We start from the raw sequence: 14,519 nt of genomic DNA, 5'->3' as shown, positions 1-14,519 counted from the left end.
CCTTAAAAGAAAAGGCTCACTTGAGCAGTTTGTCACTTCGGGCTCACAAAACATTCGAAGGCGACTAGAGTCACCTTTTTGTCCTTTTCTCGACTCTTAAAACATGAAAAGGTCAAGTTGTGTCCTTGCATCTTAAAATTTATTCGGCCGCATTCACATTTACTCGATTAGATCTTGTTTGCGTTAGCTTGAGTAGGCTTCTTTTCATTCTCGATGGCAAATTTTCCGGGGTTCACCAACCCAGGGACCCCCTCTGACGGGAACCCTGGTCATTTCGCTCCTTTTGGAAATGTTGGTGCTCCTTATATGGCAACGTTGTCCCTCCCAGGGTTAACTATTGGGTTGCCGGTTTGGTTGTTCTCAACCTCTTTGGTCCCTGTCGTCTCACTGTCTACTCAATCCGTCCCTCAACCTGAACAACATCATGTTGATTCTAAGGTGGATCTCTCCCCTTCTACGCCCACTTCTACATCCTCATCTTCCACTTCACCTGGTCAAAGTCTCGATTCGAATAACCAGGTGGCTAAGAAGAAGAAGAAGAAGACGAAGAAGAAGAAGGCTCCTAAGGGAGAGGTTCCAAGTGCAGCTACCCCCTCAAGTACACCCGAAGTCAGACCCCCTTCCGCTCCTCCGCGGAAGGTCAAGTTTCCTTGTCGATTATGCAAGGAGGATCATCTTCTTCACGATTGTCCTGGCATTCCCAGGGTACTAGAAGTATGGTCTCGCGATCCGGCCCGCCCCTCATCGTCCTTCGAAGCTTACGACGATGCTACCTTGTCAATCGGGAATGGTAAGGGAAAAGGGAAGATTTGAATCCCCTGTAGACTTTGTGAAGGAAATCATCCCCTTCACCTTTGTCCACTCATGGATAAAGCCTCCGTTGTCTTGGAAAGTCTTACAGCTCCTTCACCCCAACTTCCCGCTCGTTATCAACGTCTCTCTGTAGCCGCAGATCGTTCCCCTGCTGACAAAGAGATTGATTCATATTCTTCTCTTGTCCAGCCCCCTCTTCCCGAACCTGGCCGTGCCCAGCCTATCCCAGACCAACCATTGGTTGGAAAGAGTGTCGATTCGAGTTCACCACCCGTCGATCACTCTGTTTCGGAAGAGAATCACGCCCATGTTCTTCTCGTCTCTTCAGATTCTCCTGAGTTCCGAAATGACTCTCCTAACCCAGCTGCTCCCGAAGGTTCTCCTTCGGTTCCTTTAGCACATGGGGGCAATCATACAATTCCCCCACCAAGTAGTCTGGTCGCTTCCTTTGATTGGAATCGCCTGATCGCCAGTCGCCTTCCATCCCATATGCCTTTCCAGATCACAGTACATGCCTGTGCTAAGGAAGTACCTGGGACTGTTTTGGATGAAGGGGCGTCTGTCAGTCTTATGCCGTACACTACTTGGCAAGCTTTAGGTTCCCCACAGCTTGGGCCAGTCACTCAGAATCTGTTGGCCTTCGACGGAGGAGCCTGTCCATCTCTAGGAGTTCTCCCGAAGTTCCCTATTACTTTGGGAGGCAAAACCGTCTATATAGACGTCTTGGTTACCCAAGGTGTTTTAGACTTTAGTCTTCTCCTTGGCCGCGACTATGTTTACGCCATGGGGGCCCTCGTTTCTTCGCTTTTCCGTGTGGTTTGCTTTCCGCACGATGGAAGAATTGTAAAACCGTCTATATAGATGTCTTGGTTACCCAAGGTGTTTTAGACTTTAGTCTTCTCCTTGGCCGCGACTATGTTTACGCCATGGGGGCCCTCGTTTCTTCTCTTTTCCGTGTGGTTTTCTTTCCGCACGATGGAAGAATTGTGACTATCGATCAAGTGTCATTCGTTAGTCCCCCGATGCCTCCTCCGCCGTTGTCGTCCCCTCCTAGTTTTCATCCACCAATTGCATCTACCCCACCACAGATCAACTACATGGCCAACTATCCCATGCCTGGATCCAGTGATGCCACCATCGTGCATAGTGTCCTGGGGGCATTGGGCCCTGACTTCCAAGATGTTTCCCTTCCACCGGGAGTGGCAATCTTGGAAACCTCGACTTTCTATTCATTATGATGAAGTTCGGGTCGAGCATAGTTCCTGATCTTGTGTCAAGCTCGTTAAAAAATGAAACAAAGGTTCCGAGGACAGTTCTTATCTTGTGTCGACCTCGTTAAAAAATGAAACAAGGTGTCCGAGGATAGTTTGTTCCTGTGTCAACCTCGTTAAAAAATGAAACAAGGACTCTTGGAGCATAGTTCCTTTCCGGTGTCAAGCTCCTTAAAAAATGAAACTAGGTTTGGCGGAGCATAGTTCCTTTCCTATGTCAAGCTCCTTAAAAAATGAAACTAGGCTTGGTCGCAGCATAGTTCCTGATCTTGTGTCAAGCTCGTTAAAAAATGAAACAAGGGTTATGAGCATAGTTCTTTTACTGTGTCAACCTCATTAAAAATGAAACAACTCCTCCTTTTCCAAATCGAGTCTTTGATTAAGATCTCGTGAAATCCAAGTCGAGTCTTTCCAAGATCTCGAAAGTGAACCTTCATTCCATCCACCTCGTTGAATGCAATGAAGCTTGGGGGGCATGTACCTCGATTTGTGTCATTATGCTGGGGGCATGCGAACTTATAACAAGCATAGTTTTTCGTTTCAAGCTTGTGTAAACATGAAACAGAATCCAAGCAGAGTTCTCCATGGTTCAAGCTTGTGTAAAAAATGAACCCATAGCTGATTTACATCTTGTGATTGCCGTTTATCTGCTAAATTCTGTTAGATGAGCCTTGGTTATTTCATTCCATCGCCACCATCTCTTTGGCCGATCATATGCTTTCACTTGGTTGTTTTTCCTCTCCTGAGGAACCGCAACGATGAGTGGTTTTCTTAGCCAGCCTCTTGACCATTACATGTTTTGAGCAGTTCCACCATTGCCGGAACCAGTTGCTACCCTTTATACCACTCGTTCCTCTAGGATGAGTCACCTTTAAGCTCTTTTCTGACTCGTAAAATATGAAAAGATTGCTGAGTATTTTTCCCTTTTTGACTCGTTAAAGAGAATAAAAATGGAGGTCTACTTTTAGCTCTTTTCTGATCGTCTAAATATGAAAAGATTGCCGAGTTATTCCTCTTGACTCGTTAAATGTAAATAAGAGGCGATCGTCTTTAAACCCTTTTCCGGCCGTGTAAAGACGAAAAGATCGTCAGACCCTTGTCGTTTCAGGTTCGTTAACGGTTACGAAGCGACGTGGTTTCGATCGCTTTTTTACTTATTCAGGTTGGAATCACTACATATGAAAAGTACTCCTCGATCATAATGATCGGGCGGTTCTTTCAAGCATTGTTTTATACTTTTTCGGGCTCGCAAGGCACAACTTTACGAAAAAGGACACCCCTGGAGTTTTCTTTTCTGCTGTCTTTTCAAACTCTCTAAACATGAAAAGACGTCGAGTTCTTCCTTTGTCAGGCTCGTTAAAACCTGATGACATCAGATCCCATCCGAATGACGCCTCACAAGCATATGCTATCCCCGTCAAGCTTGTTAAAAATAACTGGGGTACTCGCCAGAAATGGTGGGGAAAATGGACCCATAATTATTGTCGTGTCGGCAGTATGTCGCTCTTGAACATGGCACTTGTCTGCTTTCGTGTCTAGGTGGGGAGATCTCATCTCTCTTTTCACTTGCCTCCGTGGGTTTTGGTTGATCCTGTTTGACCTCTCATCTACTCATTGCCTTGTCACCGTGACCTTTGATCCGTTGATGTCAAATACTGCCAAATCCACTGTCGTGCCGCCGATATGTTCAAGAGAAGTTGACCTCTGCAGTATTACAACCTCCCTTTGATACCTCACATAATTTTGATTCATCACAACATTCTTCCTCTGTCTCGTGTCAATGATGTGGGAAACACTATGGCCCACCTTTGATCAAGGTCACTTCCTGTCAACTTCAGCTCATTATCCAGGAAGCTGATCTAGAGACTCCCTTCCGGTGCCTTGGAGCCTGCATGCCTCAATGGTAGGTTCTTCGTGTTCGACGAGAGGTTTTCATCATTGGCCTCCGATCGAATGATTCTACGGGTGTTCGACGCCAGCTCACTCATTCGCACGCCGTAGATTGTACCTATAGTACCTTGAGGGCCATTGTCATTATTGGTGGTACCTCTCGCGTCTGTTAACAGTTTTCACCATTGACTGGTAATTAGACGATGTTCATGCATGTTCGACTCCAACTCCTGTATTCACATGCTTGAACTTGTACTCTGTTTGGGTTGAGATGGAGCGCAAGACCCTGGATTTTGTTTGTTGGAATCGAGGTTGCGATTTGTGGCTTATTATGATCATTACATGACTCATTCACTAGATGGTTGCGACCATGCCTAGGGTCTATTTTACCGATCCTCTCTAGATGGCTGTGCCCATACCTTGGATCTAGATTTTTCTGTATTCTGTTACGGATTGCTGCGCCCATACCACATATATCATGTACTTGAGATATCAGTTGTACTTCTTTATGCAGGTTCTCCAGCGGTCGTGTTTCAGTTACGCATGTTCTTGTAAAGCATTTCAACCCTCTCTCTCCCTCGGGCCTCATGCTTTAGGGGGCATCTATTACACAGCAATTTGTCACCGTTTGTCACCGTCCCTGTTACCCCTCTCCCGCACGCTGGAGGACTCATTCCGGGACCTGTGAGAAGTGACATGACCTGAAACCACTTGCATCATCTTCCTCTAAGTATGACCTTCATATGCCCTGAAAACATCTCCTGCAGAATACCCATGAAAACATATCTTTTTGCATTAGCGCGGGTCCACAGTTTACTTCCCGCGCCAATGGGGGAAATCCTCTAAAGAGGGCGCGCTATTGGCGCTCTGTTTCAGAGTCGCACTCACGCCAACCGAATTGAGTAAAGTTTTCAACAAACAAGCTTCCGAAGGTTCTCCTTAACCCATTCACCAACTCAAACCTATGTTGAGCTAGGATGGTTTTGCTTCGAATCTCCATAGAAGGGAAGTGGTTTGCCACCTTTCATGGAAGCTTCTTAGTGATAAAGCCAATCCCATGAATATTGTGGTTGATCCTATCTCCTTCCCCTCTATCTATAGAAGCTTGTTCTTTTGCCTTGAGCAAGCTAGTTCCAGCATAGTGATAGAGAATACCAGGAGTTCAAGAGTTTGAAGCTGCAAGAGCCTTCTTTGCACCCATAAGGCCAAATCTAAGTGAGGAGATTCTTGTCACCCAAGAGAGAGAGGCTTGTTCCCCATCCCAACAAGCTTTGCAAGACTTGTGTAGCTAACTACCCAACCAAAGGAGGATTTGACGTCAGAACAATGGCTGTATTCTTCTTTGTTATTTTTCAATAATAGATGACTATCATTATGGTTCCACTCTCATTGTCTTATGATTGATGTTGAGTTATATCATTTCTGACTGATATATAGTTGCATCTATTGGATTTTATGCTTGTATTTGTATTGTTCTTTGCATGTGCAGGTGTCTAATCACGGAGATTGTGGGAATCATGACCGGTCGAGGCAAAGGAACGAGGGCGACGTCTCTTCTACGAATATTAGCATTGGAATCCAAGTAGGTTCTCATCATCCACTTTTATTTGCAATTAGGAACTTGCGTGATAGCATTGTTTGATTGTTGCTAGACCTGGTCTGGGCTAGTAGGGATCGTCTCTGTCCGCAGAGAGGATTTACCTCCACAACACTTCTAAATTTGTTTTAACAAAATCTGCAGTTGAGTGAGGTTGCGGTATTTTGGGTTTAAAATGGCTGAGGATTATCTTTTCCTCTTGAATATCATATGCTGCCATCAGCCTTTCATGTTTAGCTGGTGTTACCTTGAGAAATTGTTTATATAATTGCACTCTTAGCAACTCATTTTGTGCCTTAATTTCTTTGAAAGTGGCCTTGGTACTAGATGGCTTTTTGCTTTGTTGTGTGGAGGAGTATACCTCCATGTCATGTTGTCTTTCCTGCTCTTGTTGAAAAGAGCTTGTGGCTGTCTGCTGGCTATCTTCTTTTTCTTTCCTTGGGCTCTCATGGATCGCTTCACTGATTTCTTCTATAACTGGAGAATCAACCTTTTTCCTTTTGGCTTCGGGTTGCTGAGTGGATCCACCAGCGTGTGTAGACTCCTCTCGGTCTCGTTTCTTGCCCCTTTCCTCATGTGCAGGGGTCTGTAAGGCAGGCACTGTTGGTGCCTCTGTTTGTGTTGGAGGAGTCTGTTCTTGCTGCTGCCCAATTGAGGAGGCAGGCTTTTCTGTGACTATTTATTTTTCTGCACCCATTATCCCCTTGCCCTTTTCTGAAGCTATTGCTGATGTAGATGGCCCTTGGGTGGCTGGTGTGGTTGCAGCAGTGGATGTGCCTTCCCCAATTTTATGTGGCTGTTTGAAAGTTACCTGCTGCACAGAATCTAAGTCAAGAGTTTTTTCTAAATCCTTGACATTTTTTTCCATTATTTCTTCTTGAGTTAGTTCCTCAACTAATGTGCCTTGCAACCATTCATATTGGTTGGCATACTGCTCAATTTGTGGGTATTTACAGTGATCATACCCTAGCAGCCTGTGTTTGACTCTGCTAGCACTGATGAAGCCTTCGGGTCATAAGGGACCCACCAGAAGCTTCTCTTTAGTTTGTATTTATCTCTGAGAATTTGATCAGCCTCTTGCCAACCCTCTTTCTTATTCATGATAAAGGGGCCCATATGGTCTTTGAATTTGAGGTGGGCTTTTTTTATTGGCACTATGAAAGTGGGTGAGGTCAGAACTAATGAGTTTCCTATAGTATTCCAAGGCGAACAATCTCATCGGTACATATCTTGGGAGCCTATATGGACAGAGCTCACAGCCATAAATTCTGATGACTGTATGGTTTTGACATAGGTACCAATCACCTATTTTATAATTCTTGGACAGCTGCAAAGTTTTCTGGATCTCAAATGATAGTCTGGGAGGAGGGGATCTCATCAAGAGGCAAGAGACTGGGTAAACAAATTGGTCAACAAACTCACAGTAAGAATATGGTGAATCTTGAACTTGGTGGAAAACTGATGACGAGAAGATAACAGACCTCTTCTCTCCCTTAGAATCCAATTTCTTGATGGGGCATTAAAAGACTTCAGACTGGTAATACATGAATAAATGGTAGATATATGATGAATATTTGAACACACCCTCCCTATCCACTTTCAAGAGCTGATCATGTATTTTATTGGCTATAAACTTGGAAAAGTTATATTTGTAAGCAGGAGGTTGGCCTGGGCTATAAGAAGCTAATAGTACCAACACTGTCTCATCAATGTGCTCACTGGTTTTGAAGCCAAGCACATAAGAGATCATATCAACTAGGAGCCTACCTACATCAGTGAAATGGACATATAAGAAAGGGGGTGGCCCTGTAGGCTGGTGGTCTACCCTCATGAATGTCCTGGTGATCTTTTCAATGTCAGCAGTGGAAATTTTGGCGCCTGCATCTAGCAAATAGTTCATGGAGAAGGGAAACAGCAGCTGAGTCTGCTTGAAATTGAGCATTTGGTTGATGGAGTCAGGATTGATGTGGAAAAGTATGCTCCCAGATGGAGACTTGACAGTTCTCTGAGTTGGATCATAATTCTCAGCACATAAGCGGATGATTTCTGGAAAAATATTAACAGATGGGAGGAAATAGTAAGGCAGATTGGACTCCCATATCCCATATGTGTCATTGTTGCTCAAATAGCTGTCTCTCAATTGGCAGAAGGTCTGTAAATGGTTCCTGTCACCCACAAGATCTTGGATAAGGTAATCTCTGTCAGCAAGAGGCATGGCTTCAAGCTCCTTGTTTGGTGGATTCATAGGAGTGACACTGAGAGCTGATGGTGTAGCCATTGGAGAATTTTGAGGTGTTGACTATAAAGTGTAGCTTCTTAGTATAACAATCTGAATATGATAGCTTATGAGGCTTAGAAGTGAGGTAGCAGAATGAATGCAGCTGGGGCCAAAGTTGCCTTTTGGAAGGAGCAACTTGAAGGATTTTACTAAACTCTGGTTTCTTCTGGTGAATTCTCAGGATTTATAGACAGTGAGGGCAATTGCAGAGGAGAGAAGGATTACAACTTGGCATAATGAGGTCTTTAAATCAAAAATTCGGCAAAAGGGAACAATGTCGGGCAGGTGGGAGAGTGAGTCGAATTTAAGCCCGAAAACGACTGTGCAATGGTGAAATTATGTATGGTGCCTGGCTATTTTGAACAGGGGGTGCTTTAGATTATTTTAGGCTAATATTAATAGGACAACACCACTAATTTTAGGAGTTCTTAGGCAATTCAGTGGAAAAATTTGCAGAGAATGGGAAGAACACAGACAAACGGGTTGGTTTTGGCAAATACCTAGTTTAGCCAATGCCGAGGGTCGTCGAATTGATGAGAAGACTGAGAATGTCGTTGAATTGGCGGGTGGTAGCGTCCGCAACAGTGAATTTGAACTCTAGAGGTAGTTGGAGGTGACCAGCAAAACAACGCAGCTACGTTTGTGTCGCGAAAATGACACAAAACGGTCACTTTTGGCCTTTTTAACAATAAATTTTCCGCATATGCGCTTTTGGCGCTTTCCCGCAATGACGTCATCAGCGGGCCCCGGGTATGGATGGTGACGTGGATGCTGACTGGGATGACAACTTGGTGGGACACGGTGGCAGAATGCGGGGGTGGCAGGACAGAGTGGCGGGCGAGGTGGAATAGTGGCGGGGATGCGGGCATGATGTCATGCTGACGAGGTGCTAACGTAACGGGCGTCGCTGGTTTGCGGGAGGCGGTTTCTGGTTTCCCCTCACCGCCTTTGGGGAAAGGTGGTTTCGGGGGGGAGGGCTCCGAACACCCCGGGTTGCCGACACATGGCGAGGGTACGACGGCAATATCGCCCATCCCCCAGACGTTAAATGGCGGCACATCCAGGGCCCATATCACCCGCCCATCGTTAGATCAAGCCCGGCGGGAGATCAATGGCTGGCGGGCCTGCTGTGTGGCGTGCAAGTTTAGAAGCGGGACCCGCCCAATATTAAACTAATATTTAATGGCACGGGCCCAAACTTTGGTCGGGTGGGTTTTTTGGTTTGAAATTAATGTATGCGACAGTGCCACAATACATAATAAAAGGTTTTTTTAACCATTTTTCACCAAGAAACATTGGGTTATAACTTTGAGGGGGTAATTATTTTGCAAGGTTTTTTTAGGTGAATGGTGGTTTAGGAATAGGCTATTAATTTAACCAGGGGTTAGATTAATTCCGGGGTAAGGACTCGGAAGGGTTGATTATAGTCCCAGATGGACTAATGTCTCCCATGACATGCTATTTAGCTATAATGCTAAAAAGGGGGGGGGATATTTAATATATATTTTTGAGAATTTTCTATAGTTTTTGTAAGAAATAGGGGTGGGGATGTACTTAGGGAGCTATATAATAGGGTTAGAAGTTAATATGGGTATGTGTGGTGAAGTGGGAAACTAGAGATGGATGAAGTGTGAAGTGATGACTTTACACAAGAAATGTGGCTTCCTTTTTAAGAAGAAGGTCACAACTTGAAATGGCTTTTACAAAGGAGAAGTGCAGGGAGGACAGCTTAGGCATATCCTAAAGTCCTCAAGGGGATGTTAGTAAGAAATCCTTTAAAGGGAAATGAGGGAAGTTAGACATGCTTTGATAGTTTTGCCAAATAGACCATTGTTCTAGCCTTCCTCTTATTGGTGAGATCAGATATGACTTTCCATATGCCATGTGGCTAGACCTTGTTTCTGCAACCTCCAAATGCCTACCCTGGCTAATAGAACTAACATTTTTTCTTCTTTTTGATGGGTGCACTTAGCCTTGCAAACCCTGATAATCCTCTTTTCTTTTTGCTGCCATCCTATCTAAGTCTACCCTTATGTCTTCCAAGGGCCCAGATTAAGCAATTGGGCTCCTCCCTTTCTCTATCCAGCTAATCATCTGTCAAGCTTGAGCTGTTTGAACAGGTATTCATTCTCTAGTCTAAGACAGGAAATTTAAAGCATGGCAATGGCCCAGCTTGAACTGTTGGGTCACCCATCAAGATAGCAGTGACATTTTGGTTGGCCACTTTCCCGGTCTTTCTTTTGGTTCATTTCAATTTTTTTTTTTTTTTTTCTAACCAATTCATTTTCTTGCCTTTTGATTATTCTTTTAAGGCATACCCTATTTACATTTTTTAACTGTCTGTTTCTCTCACAAAACATGGAACCTTTGTATCACCAAAGATGAACATTTTTGGCACTTCCACTGTCAATCATGAAAAATGAAACCCTATTGGTATAGGAGACTAACAATAAGGATGGTTTAAAAGGTTATAAGCTTTGGAACCCAATCACACGGAAGGTTTTGTACAGTCGAGATGTGGTGTTCAAAGAGGTAAAGGATGTTATTAAACATGAAGTCCAACCAAAGGAACCTGAGAAGATAGAGTTTTAGCTAAATGAGGAAGAATCAGACTCTACAGCAGAGGAGGAATCAGAAGATGAAGAGCCACAAACTTCGACTGTGAGAAGATCAATTCGAGAACAAAGGTAGCCAGAAAGGTATAGTCCATCTGCTTTCTGTTCAAATTTTTCTTTGTTTTTTATTGATGATGATCCCAGAATTGTGAAGGATCCATTGGATTCAGAGGATGGAAAACTCTAGAAATAGGCCATGGTTGATGAAATAACATCTATGCACAAAAATGAGCCTTGGGATCTGGTGGAGTTGCCGGCTGGAAGGAAAACCATTGCTAGAAAATGGGTGTTCAAGAAGAAGACAAATGTAGAAGGGAAGGCGGAAAAATACAAAGCTTGGTTGGTAGCAAAAGGTTATTCCTAGGTGTCGGGAATTGATTTTTGTGATATTTTTTCTCCTGTTGCCAAGGTAACTTCTATTAGATTACTTTTATCTCTTGTTGTTGCTTTTGATTTTGAGGTAGAATAGATGGATGTGAAGACAACATTTCTTCATGGAGATCTGGAAAAGGAAATCTACATGAAGCAACATGAAGGCTTTGTGGTGAAGGGTAAGAAAGAACTAGTATGCAAGTTAAAGAAGTCTCTGTATGGGTTAAAATAGTCACCAAGGATGTGGTATCAAAAATTTGATACATTTATATAGGGACTTGGCTTCACCAAAAGAAAAGTAGAACACTGTGTGTATTTTAAATTAATTGGTGACCATGTTATTTATCTGGTCTTGTATGTGGATGATATGTTGCTAGTTGGAAATGACAAAGAAATTATCCAGGATTTGAAGACCCAATTGTCCTTCAAATTCGAAATGAAAGATCTTGGTGCTGCAAACTATATTTTGGGCATGGAAATTAAAAGAGATTGAGCAAAGAGGAAGTTCTCGTTAAACCAGAGGAAGTATGTCGAGACAATACTGCAGAGGTTTAATATGCAGGATAGTAAACCGGTGAAGGTTCCTATTCCTATAGGTGTGAGGTTATCTACTGAACAGTGTCCCAAGACACAAGAAGAGGAAGATGACATGTCCCGTGTTCCATATGCAAGTGTAGTTGGTAGCCTGATGTATGCAATGGTTTGTACTAGACCAGACATTGCATGTGCAATGGGAGTATTGAACAGGTTTATGTCAAAACCAGGAAAGGAGCATTGGACAGTAGTGAAGCGGGTTTTCAGGTATTTGCGTGGCATTAGTGATTATGGTTTGTGCTACCAAGGAAGACCAGGATTGGATAGAGTGTTGGATATTTGTGGCTTTGTTGATGCAGACTGGGCTGGAGATCTAGATCAGAGAAGATCTACAAATGGGTATGTTTTTAACCTATTTGGAGGTGCAGTCAGTTGGATGAGTAAGAAACAATCTATAGTGGCACTATCAACTACAGAGGCAAAATACATGGCAGCCACTCATGTAAGCAAGGAAGCAGTTTGGTTGCAGAGATTGTGTTCAAGTATGGGGTTAGTATAGGAAGCTATAAGGATAGACTGTGACATCCAAAGTGTAATTTTCTTGGCAAAGAACCCCACATATCATTCAAAGACAAAGCACATTGATGTTCAGTATCACTTTGTGAGGGATATGATAGAAGACAAAAAGGTGTTGCTAGTAAAGGTGGACACTTTGAAGAATATTGTAGATCCATTGACAAAATTTGTGAGCTCTAATAAGTTCTCTTGGTGTAGAGAAACAATGGGCATTGCAGGGCTGGATAAATGACTAAGCTCTCTTGTGGCCCCCTGTGGAAAGAAAACAACAAATGGGAGAATGTTGGGTTGTCTTATATTCTTTCCACGACTAGCCCACGTAGTTAACCAAGGGTTAGGGGGGGGAGGTCATAGGGGGTTTGAGGGGTACCCGTAACCCCACTTTATGGGGTCCGGGGCAGCACCCCGGAAAATTTTGATTTTGGACCCTATGTTAGGTTGGGCGGACCCACCTATGGTTTTGTGCATGATTTTTGCACATGTTTTTTAGACACGATGGTTTTTGGTCCATGGTTTTGGATGCTTCGGCATGTATAAATATGTATTGTAACATTGAAAGGAAAATAATGAAAAATCAATCTGGTAGTCCCTCTTTTGGGATCCAGGGGAAAATCTCTGTGTATATGTGTTTTATGTGTTATGCTCTCGCATTGTTTATTTTATGTGTTTCAGAATTCGTATGCAGGTAATTTTTGTACGGGGTTAAAACCTACATACCTACATAGTATTTCATTAGATCCCATTTTATATAGATATCTAGCTAGAACAAAGAAATTGGCAGCTCAGACCACTAGTTCCTTTTTCTGTTGTGTCGAATACCCTTCAGGAGCTGTACCTGTAGTCAGGAATTGAATTATATCTACGAAATGATCATCTGCGGTGCGAATAACGAAGAGATGGGCATCAGGAAAAACTTCTTCTAGACTTGTAGGCTCATCCCCATTCTCAATTCGTGATAGGTGATCTAGACTAGCATTTAGGCGTCCTGGCTTCACAATCACTTTGAAATCATATTCCTGGAAAAGTAGCAACCATCTACAGATCTTTCCCCCCAACATAAGCTTGATGACCAAGTATTTCAGAGCAGAATGATCTGTATACATTTTGAAGTGTGCACCCAACAGATAGTGCCTAAATTTTGCAGCACATACACCATTGCCAAACCTTCACACTCTGTCGTTGAATAGTTCTTTTCTACCTTTAACAACTTTCTACTTGCAAATGTTATTGGATGATCAATATCACCTTTGCCTGGTTGGGTCAGCACAACTCCTAACGTGATGCAGGAAGCATATACATGAATGTGGAACTCCTTTTTCCAGTCAGGGAACACTAAAATGGGCACGGTGCCCATTTTCTCCTTTAAGACATCAAAACTTTTTTGGCAATTCTCGTCCCAGCAAAATGTCACATCCTTCTTCAATAATTTTTCCATAGACGTAGTGATTTGTGCATACGCTTTGATGAAATTCCTATAATATCCTGTATGGCCCAACGTTGAGCGCATTTGTTTAACATTCTTCGGGGCTTCCATATTGACGATTATGGATATTTTGGCAGGGTCTACCATCAATCCCTACTTGCAAACAACATGGCCCAAGAGTATCTCGTAGGGTACGCAGAATATGCATTTCTTCAAATTAAGGGCTATCTGATGCTTTCGACAAGTATCCAACATGAGGCACAAACTAGCAACATGTCACTTTACTAACCCAAACATTGTCCAGTCATCAAAGTAGACCTCCAAAAATTTATGGATAAATTCCTTGAAGGCTGCAATTACCACCCTAGAGAAGATTGCAAGGGCATTCTTAAGCCTGAAAGGCATCACTGTATACTGAAAACATCCCCATTCAGTCGTGAAGGTGGTCTTACTCTGGTCCTCTGGCACGATCTTGATCTGATGGTACCCTGAGAATCCATCCATGAATGAATAGGCTTCATGTCCTCCAACATTCTCCAGTACCTCATCTGTGAATGGCGTAGGGAATGGATCATGGACACATGCATCATTCAACTTCCTTAAGTCTACATATATTAAATTTCACCTTGCTTTTTATTTTCTTGAACCACCATGGGAATAACCCAGTTCAATTCCTCGACATGTTCAATGATCCCGACTTCAAGCATTTTAACCAATTCCTTGCACACTTTTTCCTTATACTTAGGATTTAATCGATAGGGGAGTCATTTCGCTGGCTTTTCATCTGGCTTCAAAGTGATCTTCATGACTCCCAAATTCCCTACTATCCATTTTAGATCAGAGAACTTGGTGGGAAACATGTCCTGATACTCTCTCAATAGCTCTATGACCTTATCTACTGCATATTCATCCCAATAGTCACCTATGTTCGAAAACTTCGACTGCGCTTCCAATCCAATATTCACTTGCTTGGTATTTAAGGGCTTAGATATATCAGGGATTTCTAACTTAGGTCCCTCGACCTCGCGTTGTCCTTCACACTCAAGAATGTGGATGTTCCTGGGATCTTCCTCACCATCCTCTGTGGTCACATTGTAGCATTCGAGTGCATGGCACAACTGCATAACCTAATCTGGTTGTACCCATTCAA

The sequence above is a fragment of the Pinus tabuliformis genome, chromosome Q (assembly GCF_031772625.1).
Source record: "Pinus tabuliformis cultivar Carrire ecotype Pingquan chromosome Q, CPIR1, whole genome shotgun sequence".
In the NCBI taxonomy this organism is placed as follows: Eukaryota; Viridiplantae; Streptophyta; class Pinopsida; order Pinales; family Pinaceae; genus Pinus; species Pinus tabuliformis.
Note: the sequence above shows the minus strand (reverse complement) of the source record.